At 38.6% G+C, this 18,678-nt stretch overlaps 1 protein-coding gene and 1 long non-coding RNA gene across 3 annotated transcripts in view; one reads left to right on the top strand and one right to left on the bottom strand.

The window, feature by feature from the left end:
• SDK1 (sidekick cell adhesion molecule 1) overlaps positions 1 to 18,678 on the top strand; it is a 646,346-nt gene that overhangs the window by 302,907 nt on the left and 324,761 nt on the right. The gene's annotated exons all lie outside the window — the stretch shown is intronic.
• Positions 2,576 to 17,746, bottom strand: LOC122461952. The gene is made up of 3 exons (XR_006284232.1): positions 17,736 to 17,746; positions 11,771 to 11,773; positions 2,576 to 2,774 (listed from the first exon to the last, which is right to left on the bottom strand). It is a non-coding gene; the product is annotated as an uncharacterized LOC122461952 (long non-coding RNA).

Genomic DNA, 18,678 nt, shown 5'->3' with positions numbered 1-18,678 from the left:
CCCTTTGTTCTGTCTTTTGCAATCTGTGCACTGCTAAAAAGTAGATTAACTGTTTCTATTTTTACTTTTAACAATCTTCTTGTTTTCTATCAGTCTAACTAGTTCATGAATTCAAAGATAAATAGATTGATTTATGCCATCCACTTACAAATGCAATCAAGATCAGGAAGAACCATAAGAATAATTAAAAGAGTTGGAGAGAGATATGTTTTATAGCTTCTGTTAACAGGAAATCTTTCCTTCTCTCATAGAACAGAAGTTCTTGCCTCTTTCCCCATTCCATTGCACAATTGTTTTAAAACCCTTACTGCACTTTTATTGGATAATCTTGATTAGAATAAAATCTCACAAACAATTGTGTCCCCTTCTCTATTCCCTTCCAGGCCTAGCATCATGTAGTTGCTTTAAATTAATTATACTAATGCATTATTTTGTCAGAAATCAGTTACTCACTTACTATATGATTAAATCAAAGTAATAACTTAAAATAATAACACAGAGCTTAATTGTTTTCAGTAAGTCTTGGAGATGCATGTACTTTTTATATTTTTGACCTTTTGTGTTCTGATAAAACTCACTGATCGGTGCTTAGGAAGATTTCTTAGTTTGCAAAGTGAACAGAAGCACTGTTTATTACAAGCTTTACAATCTGCCTACTAGCAATATTGATCATGATAGAGGTGTCTTCTTTTGACTGACATTCCTGGGAATGTGATTTTTAGTCTTTACAAGGGTGGCATGACTGCGATAAGAAACAAGAATGGGTCTTTTACTGTTGTTACAGAGAGACACTGATGTTTCCTGCCATTGAAGTGTATTGACTTTTTTATTTTGGCTTGCATCATAAATAGGCTTTGGAAAAAGGTACGACTCAATGATTGTTTACATGGCAGAAAGAGAATCAACTTACTTTTAGTTTAAAAGGCAACCTCATTGCTGCATTGATTTTATCTGACTCCTGTTTGTTTGTGTGTACTGATCTAATGTATAATCAGAATCACTAAATAGGGAACACAGTCAGTAACTACCATTATATGTTATCTAACAATAGCAGGAAAGTACAAGATTTGTTTTCAAAAGCACAGTGTAAAACTTGGCTTTAACCTTTTCAACTAGCTATTAAAATAGCTAAGAATAAAACATCTAGTCACCGTGTTATAAGAACATAAGAATGGCCATGCTGGGTCAGACCAGTGGTCCAGCTAGCCCAGTAACCTGTCTTCCAATAGTGGCCAGTGCCAGATGCTTCAAAGGGATTGAACAGAGCAGGGCAATTTATTGAGTGACCCATCCTCTGTTGTCTAGTCCCGGCTTCTAGTAGTCGGAGGTTTAGGGACACCAAGAGCATAAGGTTGCACCCATGACCATATTGTCTAATAGCCATTAATGGAGCTATCCTCCATGAACTTCTCTAATTATTTTTTGAATCTAGGTATACTTTTGGTCTTCACAACATTCCTGGCAATGAGTTTCAGGGGTTGACTGTGTGTGGTGTGAAACCCTTCCTTTGATTCATGTGTTATGTGAAGGGGTAAATAGCACTTCCCAATTCACTTTCTTCAAAACATTCATGATTTTATCATCTCCCCCGTCAGTAGTCTCCTTTCTAAGCTGAACAGTACCAGTTTTTAAAAATCTCTCCTCATATGGCAACTGTTTCGTACTCCTAATAATTTTTGTTGCCCTCGTCTGTACTTTTCCCAGTTCGAATAATCTTTTTTGAGATGGGGTACACACAGTATTCAAGCTGTGGGCCTACCATGGATTTATATAGTGGCATTATGATATTTCCTGTCTTATTATCTATCAGTTTCCTAATGGTTCCTAACATTCTGGTAGCTTTTCTGACTGCCACTGCACATTGAACAGATGTTTTCAGAGAACTATCCACAATGACTCCAAGATTCTCTATCTTGAATCATAACCGTTGATTTAAACCCCACAATTTTCTATCTGTTGTTGGGATCATGTTTTGCAGTGTCCATTACTTGCCATTGACCAACATTACTTTTCATCTGCCATTTTGTTGCCCAGTCACCCAGTTTTGTGAGTTATTCTTTGTAACTCTTCCCAGTCTGCTTTGGACTTAACTCTTTTCAGTAATTTTTATTGCTGCAAACTTTGCCACCTCAGTGTTAACCATTTTTTTCAGATTATTTATAAGTATATTGGACAGAACTGGTCCCAGTACAGATCCTTGAGGAACACCACTATTTACCTCTCTCCATTCTGAAAACTATTTATTCCTACCCTTTTTCCTATCTTTTAACCAATTACTAATTCATGAGAGGGCCTACCCGCTTATCTCATGACTGCTTAGTTTCCATAAAAGCCTTTGGTGAGGGTCAGAAGCTTTCTGGAAGTCCACCTACACAGTGTTGACTGGATCATAGAATATCTGGGTTGGAAGGGACCTCAGGAGGTCATCTAGTCCAACCCCCTGCTCAGAGCAGGACCAATCCCCAATTTTTACCCCAGACTCCTAAATGGCCCCTCAAGGACTGAACTCACAACCCCTGGGTTTAGCAGGCCAATGCTCAAACCACTGAGCTATCCCTCCCTCTCCTTGTCCACATGTTTGCTGACCCCCTCAAAGAATTCTAATTGATTGGTGAGGCATGATTTCCTTTTACAAAATCCATGTTGACTCTTCCTCAATATATCATGTTCATCTGTGTGTCTGATAATTCTGGTCTTTACTATAGTATCAACCAATGTGCCTGGTACTGAAATTATGCTTACCGGTCTGTAATTGCCAGGATCGCCTCTGGAGCCTTTGTTAAAAATTGTTACATTAGTTACCCTCCAGTCATCTGGTACACAGGCTGATTTAAGCAATAGGTTACATACCACAGTTAGTCATTTTGCAATTTCATATTTGAGTTCCTTCAGAATTTGTGGATGAATATCTCTGGTCATGGTGATTTATTGCTGTTTAACTCATTGATTTTTTTCCAAAACCTCCTCTACGACACCTCAATCAGGCACATTTCCTCAGATTTGTCACCTAAAAAGAATGGCTCGGGAGTGGGGATCTCCCCCACATCCTCTCTATTGAAGACCAATGCAAAGAATTCATTTAGCTTCTCTGCAACAGTGTGTTCTCCCTTACGTGCTCCTTTAGCACCTCGATCATCCGTGGGCCCCACTGACTGTTTGGCAGGCTTCCTGCTTCTCATGTACTTCAAAAAATGCTTGCTGTTAGTGTTTGTATCTTTAGCTAGCTGCTCTTAAAAATTTTTCTTGGCTTGCCTTATTATACTTTCACACTTGATTTGGCTGAGTTTATGCTCCTCTCTATTTTCCTCAGTAGCATTTTTCTTCCAGTTTTTAAAAAATGTCTTTTAAATGATGTCTAAAGGCCTCCTTTACTCTGCTGTTTAGGCACGGTAGCATTTTTTGGCGCTCTTACTGTTTTTTTTTAATTATTATTTGAGTCTACCTTTAGTTTCAACCTCTGTTGTGGTGTTTTTAAAAAGTCTCCATGCAGCTTGCAGGCATTTCACTCTTGTGACTGTTCCTTTTAATTTCCATTTAACCAACCTCCTCATTTTTGTGTAGTTCCCCTTTTTGAAGTTAAATGCTGCTCTGATGGATTTCTTTGGTTATCCCCCCACAAGGATGTTAAAAGTAATAACATTATGATCGCTATTACTGAGTGGTTCTGCTATATTCACCTCTTGAACCAGATCCTGTGTACCAGTCAGGACTAAATCAAGAATTGCTTCTACCCTTTTGGGTTCCAGGACTAACTGCTTCAGGAAGCAGTCATTAATTCTGAAAGCTCTGAGATGAGTTCACTCATTTATTCCACCAGTCACAGGGTGGGTGAACCCTTTAGACCTTCAGCTTTGTGTCTAAAAATATCAGTTAAAAATTGTCAGGAAGACTTTTAATTGAAAAACCCTAATCACGACAAGTGCATGTATTGGGATCAGCCTGCTTCAAGTATGAACCATCTTCCCAAATGATCTTTCTGTGTAATGTATCATATTTGCCATGGTTGTTCCTGGAAAAATCTAGCTCCCTGTTAGAACTAGTGTTTACTACCAAACTTTTATTGTTGGAGTCCTTTCCATTGTATGAGTTTTACTACCAGTCTCCTCCAGGATTTGCACAGGTAGTTCCCAACCAATTATATGTTGCTGCATCATTTTCAGGATTTCTTTTTCTTTTCTTTTCTTTTTCTGACCTGCTTTTCTTCCAGGTGAAAAACAGGAAGGCCTGTATATGTCTAGATTTTTATAAAGTAACCCATCACGGTGATATCTGACCACCTATATTCAAGATTTTTTTTCTGTCAATCACCCAGAGATGTTTCCAAGAGGCTGCTTTTGTCCTTTGTATCAACACTCTTCAGGGACTGCACTGGGCTGGTTCACCATGGCTCAGTAAGCCGTAACGTTTCCATGGTGGCTATCACCCTGTGCTCTAGAATCTAAACTTTATGAATTTTTTTAATTAGTCTGTAGCCTTCCTGGAACTTGTCTTCACTAGCTATTTCACTTGATTTATGATTTGACTGTTCTTTTTATCTCACTAACAGTCCAGGTACAAAACCCCTCAACTGTGTGTGGTTGGTGGAATTACTTGAGACAGCTGGCATATGTAGAGCTATAGGGCAGATCTTGAGTGAACTTCACTTGAGAGCTGGTCACTTGAGCTGTCTCTAGTATGGACTCAGGTTAGCACTGTGACACAACAATCAAGAGTTGCTAGTCCTCCAATGCCTTCCCACAACTCCCTAGGATTCCCCCCCTCCACCCTGTGACCTATCTTGCCATCTACCTATTCTCAGTTCCCTGGTTGGAGGTCACATACCACTGAATACAGAGCTGCATCTTGGTCCTCAGTTGCATGTTGTTTCCTGTACCAGCAGCTTCCCGCATTTCTGGTACAGAGCTTTGCCTTTCAGGAATGCCTGCTGTGAAGTCATAGAATATCAGGGTTGGAAGGGACCTCAGGAGGTCATCTCGTCCAACCCCTTGCTCAAAGCAGGACCTAATCCCCAACTAAATCATCCCAGCCAGGACTTTGTCAAGCCTGACCTTAAAAACCTCTAAGGAAGGGGATTCCACCACCTCTCTAGGTAACCCATTCCAGTGCTTCACAACCCCCTAGTGAAAAAGTTTTTCCTAATATCCAACCTAAACCTCCCCTACTGGAACTTGAGACCGTTACTCCTTGTTCTATCATCTGGTACCACTGAGAACAGTGAGCTGCTCAGTGAGCTGCTAGGTGGGCAGAGACTGAGGCTATGTCTACATTAAAATGCTAAAGTGACACAGCTGTATACCGTAGCTGTGCTGCTGTAGTGCAGATATTTACTACAGCGACGGAAGGGGTTCTTCCATCGCTGTAGTAAATCCACCTCAACCAGACTAGCGGTGCCTACACTGGGGCTTAGGTTGGTTTAATTACATTGCACAGGGCATGACATTTTTCACATCCATCAACTGGGTAGTTAAGCCGCCCTAGCTTTGTAGCATAGACCTGCCTGACACCAAGGCATTAGTGAAACTTTTGTCTGAGGCTAGCAGGACCCATAACTTAAGGAGAAAGAACAGAAATGCAAAGCTCTGCCAGGAGGTGTTTGACTGTAATAAAATGTGAACTGAATATAAACCAATGCCATGACATTTGCCTGAGTATGCAAACACATGGAAAAAACCTCTGAGAGATGTGTGGATTGCCCCATTCATATCAATGGAGTGTCAACATTGAAGACTTAGGATGACAATGTAAATATTAACATTTTTAAACAGTATCACCAGTGATCAAAACACACAAGAAAGAAGTGCCTCATTTTTGTATTTCAGTATATGTTCACATTGCAAATAAAAGGTGTACTCGTAACTCAGGTTGGCTAATCCATGTTAACTAATACCAGTTAAAATAGCAATGAAGACATAGCAGTTTGACTTTTAACTTGGGTTAGTTAACAGCTTGAATTCAGCTCTAGGCTTCCCTGTAGGCTTTAACTCTAGCTACTAATATGAGTTAAAAGATGAGTTGCCATATCTTCACTGCTGTTGAACCCAAGTTAGCTAACTTGGATTAGCTAACCTGAGTTAAGAACACACCTTTTATTTGCAATGTAGACATACCCTTAAAGCTTGTCTGCATGGGAAAGTTATACCAGTATAAGGTCGGGTGTACATTTAAATCACTCTGCTTGTAATTTGGTAAAAAGTCCCATATGGACAGTTATTCTGGTATAAGAGTACCTTTTCCCAGTTTAGTTTATTCACTAACCTTGTGTCACTTTGGAAGCAGTTTAAGCTAAAATGAAAAAAGCCACTCTTATTCTGAATATGAGCATCCACATGGTGTGTGTGTGTGTGTGTGTGTGTGTGTGTGAGGTGTTTATACCAGCCTACAACTATAGCAGTCTAAGTTTACTGGTATAATTATACTGCTATAGTTGGAAAATTTTCGCATGTAAACAAGCTCTTATTTTGGTGTCATTGCTGAGTGGAATTTGTGAGAATAGCATACTCTTTTTTTCTCCAGTCAGACCCCTTTTGCTCTGGACCAGACCCTCCTTTAAGTGACTTTACCAGCTGCTGGCAGGACATGCTTGAAAAAGAGGGGAGAATACAATTGTGTAATATAGGCAGCTACTTCTTCTAGGAACATACGCTCTTTAGAGGACAAGGTGGCATGACTCAGCTCAGTTTAAGCTTCATCAGATCCTTAGGGGGATTTTCTGTTTGGAGAATTTCTCCCCTCCATCTTTTGTAGGTTAAAATGGAGCAAGGAAATGAAAAGAAACCTCCTTGCAGTTCTCATGATGGCAGAAATGCTTTTTTCTTTCTGTGTGTGAGTGGGAGGAAGGACACAAGTAGATTTAAAAGACGAGGTGGACCACAGCAGTGGTCCAGTCACCTGAACTTCATCTATAATCTGGGAATTTTGTTACAATTGTGTAAACAAATAACACTTATGTTATGTTTGTACTTAATGATGAAACTGTTGTGATTAGTTGTAATTGCCTGGTGTGCATCCTGCAACCCTTACTCATATGCATGAATAGCCTCATTAAACTCTATTGGGTCTGCTCTTGTGGGTGAGATACTACTGTCCATGAGAAAGGATGCCAAAACCAGAACTGGACAGTAAAAACGTAATAGTAAAAATATGGGGATAATTAGAAAAATCTTAACCACAATCAGATGTAATGATCAGAGCAGCTTTTATATCACGTTACACTTTTCCTTTATTGGCAGTCTTGGCCCCTAGGAAAGTATAGTAATTTCTTTATCATCAACTGAGTCTTAATCATCACAAATTCATTGTCATTCAGAATAAAGAAAAATGTTAAAACCAGGTTTCTCACTTGTGTTTTGATTAGAGTAGAAAATAATGGGACTGTTTAACTGCAACTATATAGTGTTAAATCTTGTGAAAACATTTTGATTTTAGCACCAGCTTTGATTTTAGCATCAGTTTGTTCACTGTCAGCTCAGCTTTAGGGTTAGCACTTAGCAGTAAAATGCTACTGCAGTGCTAACAGAAATCTGTATCCGTTTTGGTACTACAAAAACAGTGTTTATTAATTTTGGATCAAGATTACAAGCTGTTGAGTGAACTCAACTCCCTTTGAAATTAATGGGAGTTGAGAGAGCTTAACAGTTTGCAGGATAGTGTCCTTTATTAACTGATTTCAGAATAGCAGCTGTGTTAGTCTGTATTCGCAAAAAGAAAAGGAGTACTTGTGGCACCTTAGAGACTAACAAATTTAGTTGAGCATAAGCTTTTGTGAGATGAAGTGAGCTGTAGCTCACGAAAGCTTATGCTCAAATAAATGTGTTAGTCTCTAAGGTGCCACAAGTACTCCTTTTCTTTTTATTAACTGAGTGGGTGTAATTTAGACAGGAGAAAGGTAACTATTTAGAAACTAGAGATTGCCAAAATAAGTGTTTAGTAGCACAAAAGGATAATGGAAGTGTATGCTCTACACATCAAACTTTAAATCACTTTAGCTAATATGGCAGTAAGTTCAGGTTGTATTAATTTTCTATAATCACAAATACAATGCAATCGCTGAGCACTAGATTGAATCTAGCCCTGCACTGGTGTTTTGTGGGCAGAAGGGTTGTCCTTTCCATCTCCAAATGCCCAGGAACTTGTGCAGGAGTGCTCAAAATCTCAGGACTTGTCTATTTGGGGAAATTGACCAGAATAGCTATTGTGAGATAGCTATTTCACAGCAGTGCAAATTGGATACTATTAACTTAGGCTTGAATAGAGACTGGGAGTGGCTAAGTCATTATGCAAGGTAACCTATTTCCCCTTGTTTTTTCCTACCCCCCCCCCCCCAGACGTTCTTGTTAAACCCTGGATTTGTGCTGGAAATGGCCCACCTTGATTATCATACACATTGTAAGGAGAGTGATCACTTTAGATAAGCTATTACCAACAGGAGAGTGGGTTTGTGGGGGTGGGGAGAAAACCTGGATTTGTGCTGGAAATGGCCCAACTTGATTATCATACACATTGTAAGGAGAGTGATCACTTTAGATAAGCTATTACCAGCAGGAGAGTGGGGTGGGGGGAGAGAAAACCTTTTGTAGTGGTAAACACCCATTTTTTCATGGTTTGTGTGTATAAAAAGATCTTCTGTACTTTCCACAGTATGCATCCGATGAAGTGAGCTGTAGCTCACAAAAGCTTATGCTCAAATAAATTGGTTAGTCTCTAAGGTGCCACAAGTACTCCTTTTCTATTTCACAGCAGATATTCCAGAAACTCTTCCTTTGTGGATGCTGCTGTTTTGAAATGAGTGTCCATCTGGGGAGCTATTGTGGAACATCTGTGTTACTTTAAATAATTCACACCCTACCTTACTCTAGAATAACTTCTCTGTGTAGACAAGCCCTGAGTAAAAGTTAAATTCTGATGGTTGTGATAGTCTTCTTAAAGGGATAGGGATCATTGACCTCCCTTTCCCCAGTGCAACTGGACCCTTTCAAAGGACATAGCAGTGGTTACTTGATATGTACTCCCCTAGATATCTGAGAGCCAGGCACAATGCATGTGAGACCACCTACTAGAGGACTATACTTCCACAGCTTTGCTGTCCATTGCTTTCTGTAGCTTTGCACAACAGTCTATCCTTACATTGCTTGCATATATTCTAGCACTCTCTTTTCAAGTCAGTTTCCATTCCTTAAATCATGTCAACATCAGCAAGGAAAATAAGAGTGAATTCTTACTTTTGTTAGCATGTACCCATAAATAGACTACTCAGCTCACATTCAGTACCCGACAAGGATGTTCAAGTGAGAGACTTTTTTAATGGAGAAAAAGACAGAATAATGACACTTTCCTATATTGGGAAACACTTTAAATTGATGCTTTTAGATAGATTTTATAAATCTGCTTGTCTGTTAAAAAAATCTTTTCAATGAAATTTTGATTGTCTGCTACTAGTTGTGAAGTCGTGAAAAGATATGTAACGTATAATAGCAGGGAAAGATAAGATAAAGGGCCAAATTCAGCAGTGATGAGTAAGATTGTTGTTAGAACCCCTTCCACTAGTGGATACCCTTTTATGCTCAGCTAGCCTCTTATGCTATTCTGTTGATGTGTGATGGGGTATAAGTGGTCATATCGTATGCAGAAGAAATGTGTAAGCTAAAGTAACCATAAGTCCTACTATTTTACCTTTTGTACCTTTTTATACTTCCAACTCCTCAGGTTGTAAGTAATACACAGTTAGACTCCCTCACGCCTTGGAGAAGGATTAGGTAGGTCTAAGGAAATAGGGGATATAATTTATACCACAATACACACCATTTCTGAATTAGGCCCAAATACACTGAATTTGTTTTTTTAACAGAAAATATGTATCCAGTGGTATAGGGCTCTTACTGAGTTGAAGGTTTAAAAATATTCTATGGACCTTGCAGGGCTTAAAGAAAATCTGAACAGACATAATGAGATGTGAATGGATGCTGAGTTTGTCTTTGGAAAAATCACATACACAAAATATTCATTTCTAAATTAATTCAATAGAGCATAATATGAAACAAAGATAGGTGCTGCTATTCCAACTCACTTACTAAGATTGTGTTGGAAAGTACTAAGTTGTGCCTGTAATTTGCTTGGCATTTTTTTCTCTCTTAGACTTGGAGCTGAAGGAAAGCCTATCAAGTAATAATAAACTTTGGGTATTAGAAAGACATCAGCCAAGATGGATTGAAATATGTAGTCAAATATTGTTTCCCTTCCAAAATCAGGGGATATGATCTTTCCTTCTTGAGCAAACATAATCACAGTTAATTAACCAATAACCCCATTTGTAGTTTTAGACAATGTTTGCAAATACCAAAGGCTGAAGGCCAAATTATTTCTGAGATGTATGAGACATTTATACTGGTTACTCCTGATGCATCTAAACTATTTCAGTTTATATAGTTGGGTCTTTGGAGAGATAAGAGTTCTGTCATAAAACTGCTTGTCTGTTCCTTTACAGGAACAGATGACAATCATCTTACAGCTATGGTTTGTCAGAGTGAAAAATGCCAAAAGCCAAGCATATTCATCTGCACCCAAAATAACCTTTATTTGGCCATTGATAATAGCAGCATTGAATCGAGTATGCTGTGACATCTTAATGGCTTTCCTATTTACTGGTACATATACCAAACACAAACATGACTCCTATACCACACCACTTCCTTTGTCCATATATTTGCATGCATGCGTGTTTGTGTGTGTGTTTGTTATGTACTATAGAGGTACCACAGTGGCTCTGTAATTAAGGTTGTTTTAAAATTTTAAACTTGCAAATTTCTTACACTATATTATTCCTATCTAAGAATCCTCCTCCAGTTTACACCACTTATTCTTTTTTCAGAGTAGCAGCCATGTTAGTCTGTATCCGCAAAAAGAAAAGGAGTACTTGTGGCACCTTAGAGACTAACAAATTTATTTGAGCATAAGCTTTCGTGAGCTACAGCTCATTTCATCGGGTGCAGTGGAAAATACAGTGGGGAGATTTTATATACACAGAGAACATGAAATAATGGGTGTTACCATACACACTGTAACGAGAGTGATCAGGTAAGGTGAGCGATCAGGTAAGGTGAGCTATTACCAGCTGGAGAGAAAAAAAAAAGACCTTTTGTAGTGATAATCAAGATGGGCCATTTCCAACAGTTGACAAGAATGTGTGAGGAACAGTGGGGGGTGGGGAATAAACATGGGGAAATAGTTTTACTTTGTGTAATGACACATCCACTCCCAGTCTTTATTCAAGCGTAGTGTAATGTAAAAAACTAGTAACAAAGTAGAGACTCCAACAAGAGACTGCTGAATTGGAATTAATTTGCAAACTGGACACCATTACATTAGGCTTGAATAAAGACTGGGAGTGGATGAGTCATTACACAAAGTAAAATTATTTCCCCATGTTTATGAATGTTCTGAATATTTACAAGAATATCGGTTAAAGTATATGCATTTTAAAAGGTACACCTGTGCAAAGCAAGTGTAAAGAAGATGAAAAGTGGCATCATTCTCATTTGGTAGTATGTTGTACTCACTCTGCAGAGGTGAAAGTTGGTGGAGAATGAGGCCCTGAGGTTTTGTCATTTTTATGGTAAGAGCGACAGATATGTTCTATGCATACAGCTGCCATCTGGGGTAGATGGTGAAGCCACTTTCCCATTAGAGGCTGCATCAGAAATCCACACAATGGGCTATGCTACCTCGTGCTTACTTTTGGATGATCCATACTCATGTCAGAGTTTTTGCAGAAAACTGCCTTGATATTTCTCACTAACTCTTACAAAGACTCAAATTTACTCAACTTGTTAATTATTTACTCAGTCTATGAATTATGTTACCATTATTTAATATTTATGTTACCATCTCATCAGGAGACTCCAAGCAAGACTGGGGCCCTATTGTGGTTAGTGCTGTACAAACACACAGGTAGATGCAGTCCCTGCCCCAAAGACCTAACAATCTAATAATTGACTCAAAAGAACAACATGAATCCTTCAAGACAAGATTTCATGTAGTGAATGTGCAATTAGTATGGATCAGAGCTGTGTTTCTCAACAAGTACAAATTACTGGGCTAGATTCACCACTGTGATACGCCAGTTCCATGCCAATGGAATTCCACTGGAGTCAAACCACCATAAAATTAGAATAACAGAGCAGTGAATCAGACCCTCTTGTTCTGTGGTGTTCAGATAAACCCAGTGTATTGTTTCCCTCCCTCCTCCCCCCCATGACTACTTCCCTGCTGTTTAAGTTCCTGTTCTTGCTGTACTGCAGAAACCTGTTGACATCAATGACACTGTGATCCTGTCATGAGATTTATTACTGTGGAAAGGAGAGGCAAAACAAAACTTAATGCAGAAGGAAACAAAATGGGTAATGAGAATATTTTATAGACCATAATTTCATTATTCCACACCTCAGAGCTTAATCAGATGGTCTAATGTAAAACAGTGTTAGAGAAGGTCAGATGGGAAGGACACTACTCAGTATCTATAATAAGGACAGCGAAGAGGTCAGAATTTAAAAGGGCAGTTAGATTTTTGCACGAAAGATGATAAATAAAATACCTCTCCCAGCATACATGGTTATTTCATGCACTTAAAATTAAGAATCACTGTTTTGTACAAGTTCTTCTGTGAAAAGAAGAGCTGCGGATTTAAAAAGGTGTGTCAGGTCTTTTGTGTGAAGGAAGTGCTGAATTTAAAAAAAAAATGAAGAAAACCTTTTGTGCTGTCAAAGATCACAGGCAGAGTTACATAATATTGTTTCCACATTCCTGTTTGAAAACATATTTCACTGTATCTTCTTGGGTGCTCGCAGCAACCTACACTGCTGGTGGGAGGGGAGATCTGTAGCAATAACAAGAAACTGAAATTCAAGACAGTGATTCGGAGAAATATCTTAATCTTTAACAGAGTTAACAGGTTTTTTTCTTGTGATATCAAAGTAGAGAGGAAACTATAACAACTAGGATTACATGGCTATTTATTTATTTTCTGTTAAAACTTAAAGTCAAAATCATAGTTCAGATTTCTTGCACAGGAAGATATTTATAGATATTCATGGGTGCTGCTTGGGCCACTGTAAAATAGTGTAGATATGTGCAAGAAGGGGAGTTAGACTCCAAATACCTTTTCACCTGTAATGTAATTAGTTTATTCACCTAGACTAGCTATGTGGGTATATCCTTTGAAAGCATTGATTAAAGCACTTTCCATGGTCACCATCCACTGCTGCTTGAATGGTGAAGACACCTGCTTCCATTCTACCTGTTGCAGAGTTAAGTGGAATAGAATCAAACCTCCTGTAAGAGGTAAGGCACTGTGAACAAAAACCTGCTTGGGTGGTACTGTCTTGACCCATGGGCCTCAAGCCCAGCTCCCTTGGGGTCACTGCAGCCCTCCGCCTAGCAGCCTGATAGTGCCTTACCTGGGATCCCATAGTACAATTAGCAGACCCCCAGAGTGGCTGGTTGGCCCATGAGCCCTACTTAAGTCAGCAGCCGGAACAGGAAGCTGTTTGAACAGCTGAATTCTCTCCTGTGCTGGATTGTGTGCCTTTTACTTCCACTGAGTGATATCCTGGCCTCTGGTTTGTTTCCTGCCTTTGACCCCCTGGTATCCTGACCCAGCCTGACTCTGATTCTTGACTTGTGGTTCTGATCTCCAGTTTGTATCCTGTTCCTGGGATCCTGACCCAGCTAACTTGATACTCCAATAGAATCATAGTCTCTAAGGCCAGAAGGGACCATCATGATAATCTACTCTGACCTGCACGTTGCAGGCCACAGAACCTTGCCCACCCACTCCTGTAATAGACACATAACCTCTGGCTCTGACTAGTAGGTCTGGCTGCCCATGATCTGGCTGTCACAGGTACAAGAGATGAAACAAGCAACTTTCCCAGAAGCATTAAGAGAACTGGCATGTTTAAACATTCTTATAAGAGAACTGTCAATAAGAAAAGGAGTACTTGTGGCACCTTAGAGACTAACAAATTTATTTGAGCATAAGCTTTCGTGAGCTACAGCTCACTTCATTGGATGCAGTGTTTCATCATCGCATCCAATGAAGTGAGTTGTAGCTCATGAAACCTTATGCTCAAGTAAATTTGTTAGTCTCTAAGGTGCCACAAGTATTCCTTTTCTTTTTGTGGATACAGACTAACCCAGCTGCTACTCTGAAACCTATGATAGTCCTGTAACTGATCGGGTCAGGGGGTGGGCAGGTGTTAGGAAGATGTGTGCTAGTTACATTATACTGGTAAAACTCTGATTTTTTTTAAAGCTATTTATAAGGCCTCATCAAAAACCCACTGAAGTCAGTGTGCAGGGATCAAAAGGGAAAAGAGTCCAAGTATTGTGGTTCTACATAGTGTGTACAAAATTAACATGGACTGTGCAGGAAGAAGAAGTCACCTTGAAAGAATAACTAAAGCACATATTTTGCTGTTTTGAATTAAATAAAAACACACAAACCAGAGATCCATAACAAGAGGCAACCTAGTTAGGTGTCTTGTAGATTATTGCTGGGAGTACTTAGCATATATAGGAAATTTTTATTTTCTATTGATAGAGTTTATGAGATGGTTTACAAGTACCTCATGGTTGAAGGGGTAAAATTGATTTTGGTAACTTGCCTTCCACAAGACTTATTCTGTGTTGTGTAGGGCTGTAATTTTTACAATCCATTTACTTAATTAATTTAATAGACCTATTTTTTTCCTGTGATGTATTCCTTCAAGGGCTTTAAAATTCTTTTTTTCCCCCTGAGTCCTTTTTGGTGAGCTTTCCCCCCCCCTTCCCAAGGCTTTTCATGCCTTTTGTTTTCATACTTACTTTCAGAATATAAAGACTTGAATATATTTTTACTCAATGGCTTCACTGGATTAAATACAAAAATATGGAGTACAAAATATCATAAAATTGCATACCTTTAGTATCACCTGGCAAGGTGACAGCAACAGAAGAGAGGTAAGGATTTGGGGGCTATTTTTTGTTTTTTACAGTGATGCCCAAAACATGGATCCATGTTCAAAGAATCTAAAAGGCATTGGTGTGGAAAAACACTTTTATTCTTATGTACCTTTTGTCTCTTTTTCCAGAGTTTTGAGATTCTGCCAGTACCTAAAATTCTACTGTAGAGTTGCCCCATTTTTGATATACCTGGTTAGGATTTTAGTTTTCCAATAGTACACCAGCCTCAGGAAAAAAATGATTCAACTGCACTCCTCTTCATATGCTTCATGATATATTGTGCAGATTATACAGAGAGACAAACCTTTATCCTTTAGGGCTTGCCTTTTTGTAAGAAAGTGATAAGGTTTTTTGTTGGAAGGATAAATATCAACGATTGCAATTATCAGTAGTAGCAAGCATTTAAATGGTATATATATTAACTTTTTTTGTCACTTTAGCCTCACATCCTGCCTGTTTCCTCTCTACTCCTACCCCATGGACACATGCTTTCTCTCTCTCTCATTATATGTATGATGTGCTTTTTCTCTCACTCTCTTTTTTATCTATATCTATATCTCTTTATCTCTCTATCTATCTATGATGTGATTTTAGCATTTTTAAGGGCACCCAGAGCACTGGAAGGGGTTCTGTTGCTTGGTTAAGAATCAAAGTAAGTGTTGCACGGGTACTGTAGCATCTGATCTCCTTCTCCCTCCTCTTTCAGTCATGGTTAGGAGCATGTACCAACTGTTTCTAACTAGTTGTCAAGATTCATTAAGAGTTGTACCCAATTTTTTTCCTTCCCATTTAGGGCAGAACCAACAGTTTTCATGATTTTTTTTAGTCCTTGCCTGCCCCAAAAGGAAATGGCCTCATCCAAGGATCAAGTATTTTTGCATGACTGTTACTAGTTCATTAGGTCTGCTTTATTGCAAGTGTGTGTATAATGGCTGAGGGTTTCCCTATTTCATTCATATATCACTAGCTTTAAACATTAAAGGTGTGACTTTCCTTTGAAACACTCCGTATTTTAATCTGTACTAAGTGGGCTGCCAAAGTAAACCATTTGGAAGAAATCGTCTATAACATGCTATCTGAGAAGCATTTTCATACAAGCCACAGTGAATGTCACTGAAATTAGTAAAATGGAGTTCTCTGTGGTGTATGGCTTTGTATATCTGAATACTTCGTAATCATTTGAAGAAGCAGTTGTTTCTAGGAATTCAGTCACACTCCATTGTGGCTAGGGATCAGAACTCTGACATAGTATGTTTTTTCTCATCATCATTAGCTTCCTCCTAACAGGTGAGGTCAGATTGCTATTTATCAAACAACTAGTTTCAGAACACGAACAATACAAGCCTTTGGCATCCTAAAGGAAAACTGAACTTTATAAATAAAAGTTAAATTATTGATTTGATGAAGAAAAATCAATTTCCACAAGAATATCTTTTCTTGTGTGCACCATTCTTTGCAGACATTTGAACTTTGTGAAAATGTATGGCTGGAGAATTTGCAAGTTGTTTGGGAACATAGTTTCTGAATAGCTATCGGTGGTATAATGAGAGCTATGAAGAAGGGTCAGAAACAGAATCTTTATTCAACTGAATCGAAACTCTTTTATAAGCCCAAACTGTTATTTTTAAGCCACTGTCTTGGTTGGTACATGCTAGGGATTTGTGTCAGGTTCATAATTGAATATTGTACTTTGTTTCTGAATACCAATAGTTATTGCTTTCCCCCAACAAATTTTATTCTGTCATAATACCTTTAAACCATATCAGGTAATTTAGCATACATTACTAGTTCCCTTTTATTTTAGATAGCTTGGGAGATGCTGTTGTATGTAGTAAGGAAGAAAAGCTTTTAGAAAAAATGCAAGAATGTTAGCTTATTATTTAGTGAATCATTTCAGTCAGGTGCTGGAAGTTTTCCACCATTAATTTCATTTAATGCCTCTGAGATAAGCGGATGGAGTTTCTTTTCCTGGGACACGTAGGTAGGGGAATAAAAAACAATTTTCCCTCTACACCCATACCCTCTTTCCCCCAGCAAAAAAACGTTTGGTTATTCATGGTGTACTGAATAATATCGGCATGACCTGGTTTCCAGGCAACCAGAAAACCTTGTCAGTGGTAACAATACGCAATGAATAACTCCAAGATGATGAAAGAAAGGGTCTCGTTTGACAAGATAGCACCTGTTTCATTGTAAACAGCCAGTGTTGAAATAATGATGGCATTAGTCAGGGGAACACAAGAGGTTCAAAAGGGTTTTTGTGACTTTGAAAGTGAATTGCAGCACAGGGAGCCATCACTAGTTTCCTCTTTAGAGATTAGTTGTTATGCCTGTTATTTATTTGGCATCTTTTGTGATTTTTTTTCTCCTCCTAATCTCTTTCTGAACTCTTGCTATGGCTGGTTGCAAATATGGATGGGCTTACTTCTGAAAAGTGAATTTATCTAACAATATGAGTTGTAATAAGGTATATGAAAGCTCTGGTGTGTAATGAGAAAATGATTACAATGTTGGCAGAAATGTTTCAGTTAGTGATTGTTCCCATGTGTGTCATAAACAATACTTCACTGATCTTAGTTAGCTGGTACATTAACTTTTCTCCTGCTGAACTGTCACCCCTTGCAGTTATATAGCAGGTTAGTAGATTCATAATCTTGTGGAGTGGAAAGATGCAAAAGAAAAGTAAGTGGAATGTGTGACAGTGTAAAAATGGAAGAAATACAGACTGAAATGATCTAAACAGGGACCAAGTGTGAGGGAGAGTGAAGGCATAAATGTAGAGAAGCTATGGAAAACCCAAAAGCAGTGCAAGCACAAGAAGGCAGGAAGATGTGGAAATTACAGAAGCAGCTCAGTAGGGGACAAAAAAAATGTAAAAATGAAATATTCAGATGAAATAATGCAGGTCTAAGACAAAGTAGAACTTAAAATTTTATCAGGAGGGAACTAGCAGTATGAACATTAAGGGACATGACTTAGGGAAACTGGATGGACCTAGAAAGAGTTTTAATGCCTCATGTGACCGGTACCCACAGCAAGTCCTTTCATCTCTAGGTCAGTTGTTGAAATCTAATCAAAAGTTGTTAGTGACCAAGATTCATTGCCATATTATGGTGATTTGGTGAGCTATGTGAAATGAATTTGTGGTACCTGGCTGTGTCCATCAAATAAGTATCAGATTGTAATGGCTTTTGATCACTGCCAACTGTGGCTAGATGTGCAATAATGAAGAGGTAAAAAGCCCCATATCCCTAGTCTATCCAATCACCTTTGTCAAATTAAAAAAAAATGGCATGGAAAGAGGAGAGAGGGAAAACAGATGAGATTTAAATGAAAAAAGTAGACAGTAAACTGGGTTGGAAAAAGCAAACACAAACAAAGTAAATAGAAGAGTAAAAGAGGGGCATTAATTGTATGTGGAAAGTACATCACCTTCTCCTTGCAGTTCAACTCTGACATGCCTCTGACTTGGAAAGGAGAAAGCAATTGGAAACTGGTTTGTCTGTGAAGCAGCAAACCTGGAACTGGAAAAAAAAAGTAAACTGGTTTGTATTTGTATAGAAAAAAATAGTAAACTGGAATTAGGTATCAAATGGAACCTCAGAAACAGGACATAAAAAAAGGAAAGACTAACAGAGCAACACTTCACTCTTCCCTTTGTGCTCTACCACTTTCTTTCTAGTT

Source organism: Chelonia mydas, chromosome 10 (assembly GCF_015237465.2).
Source record: "Chelonia mydas isolate rCheMyd1 chromosome 10, rCheMyd1.pri.v2, whole genome shotgun sequence".
Taxonomy (NCBI): domain Eukaryota; kingdom Metazoa; phylum Chordata; order Testudines; family Cheloniidae; genus Chelonia; species Chelonia mydas.
This window is presented reverse-complemented; position numbering and strand designations above follow the sequence as displayed.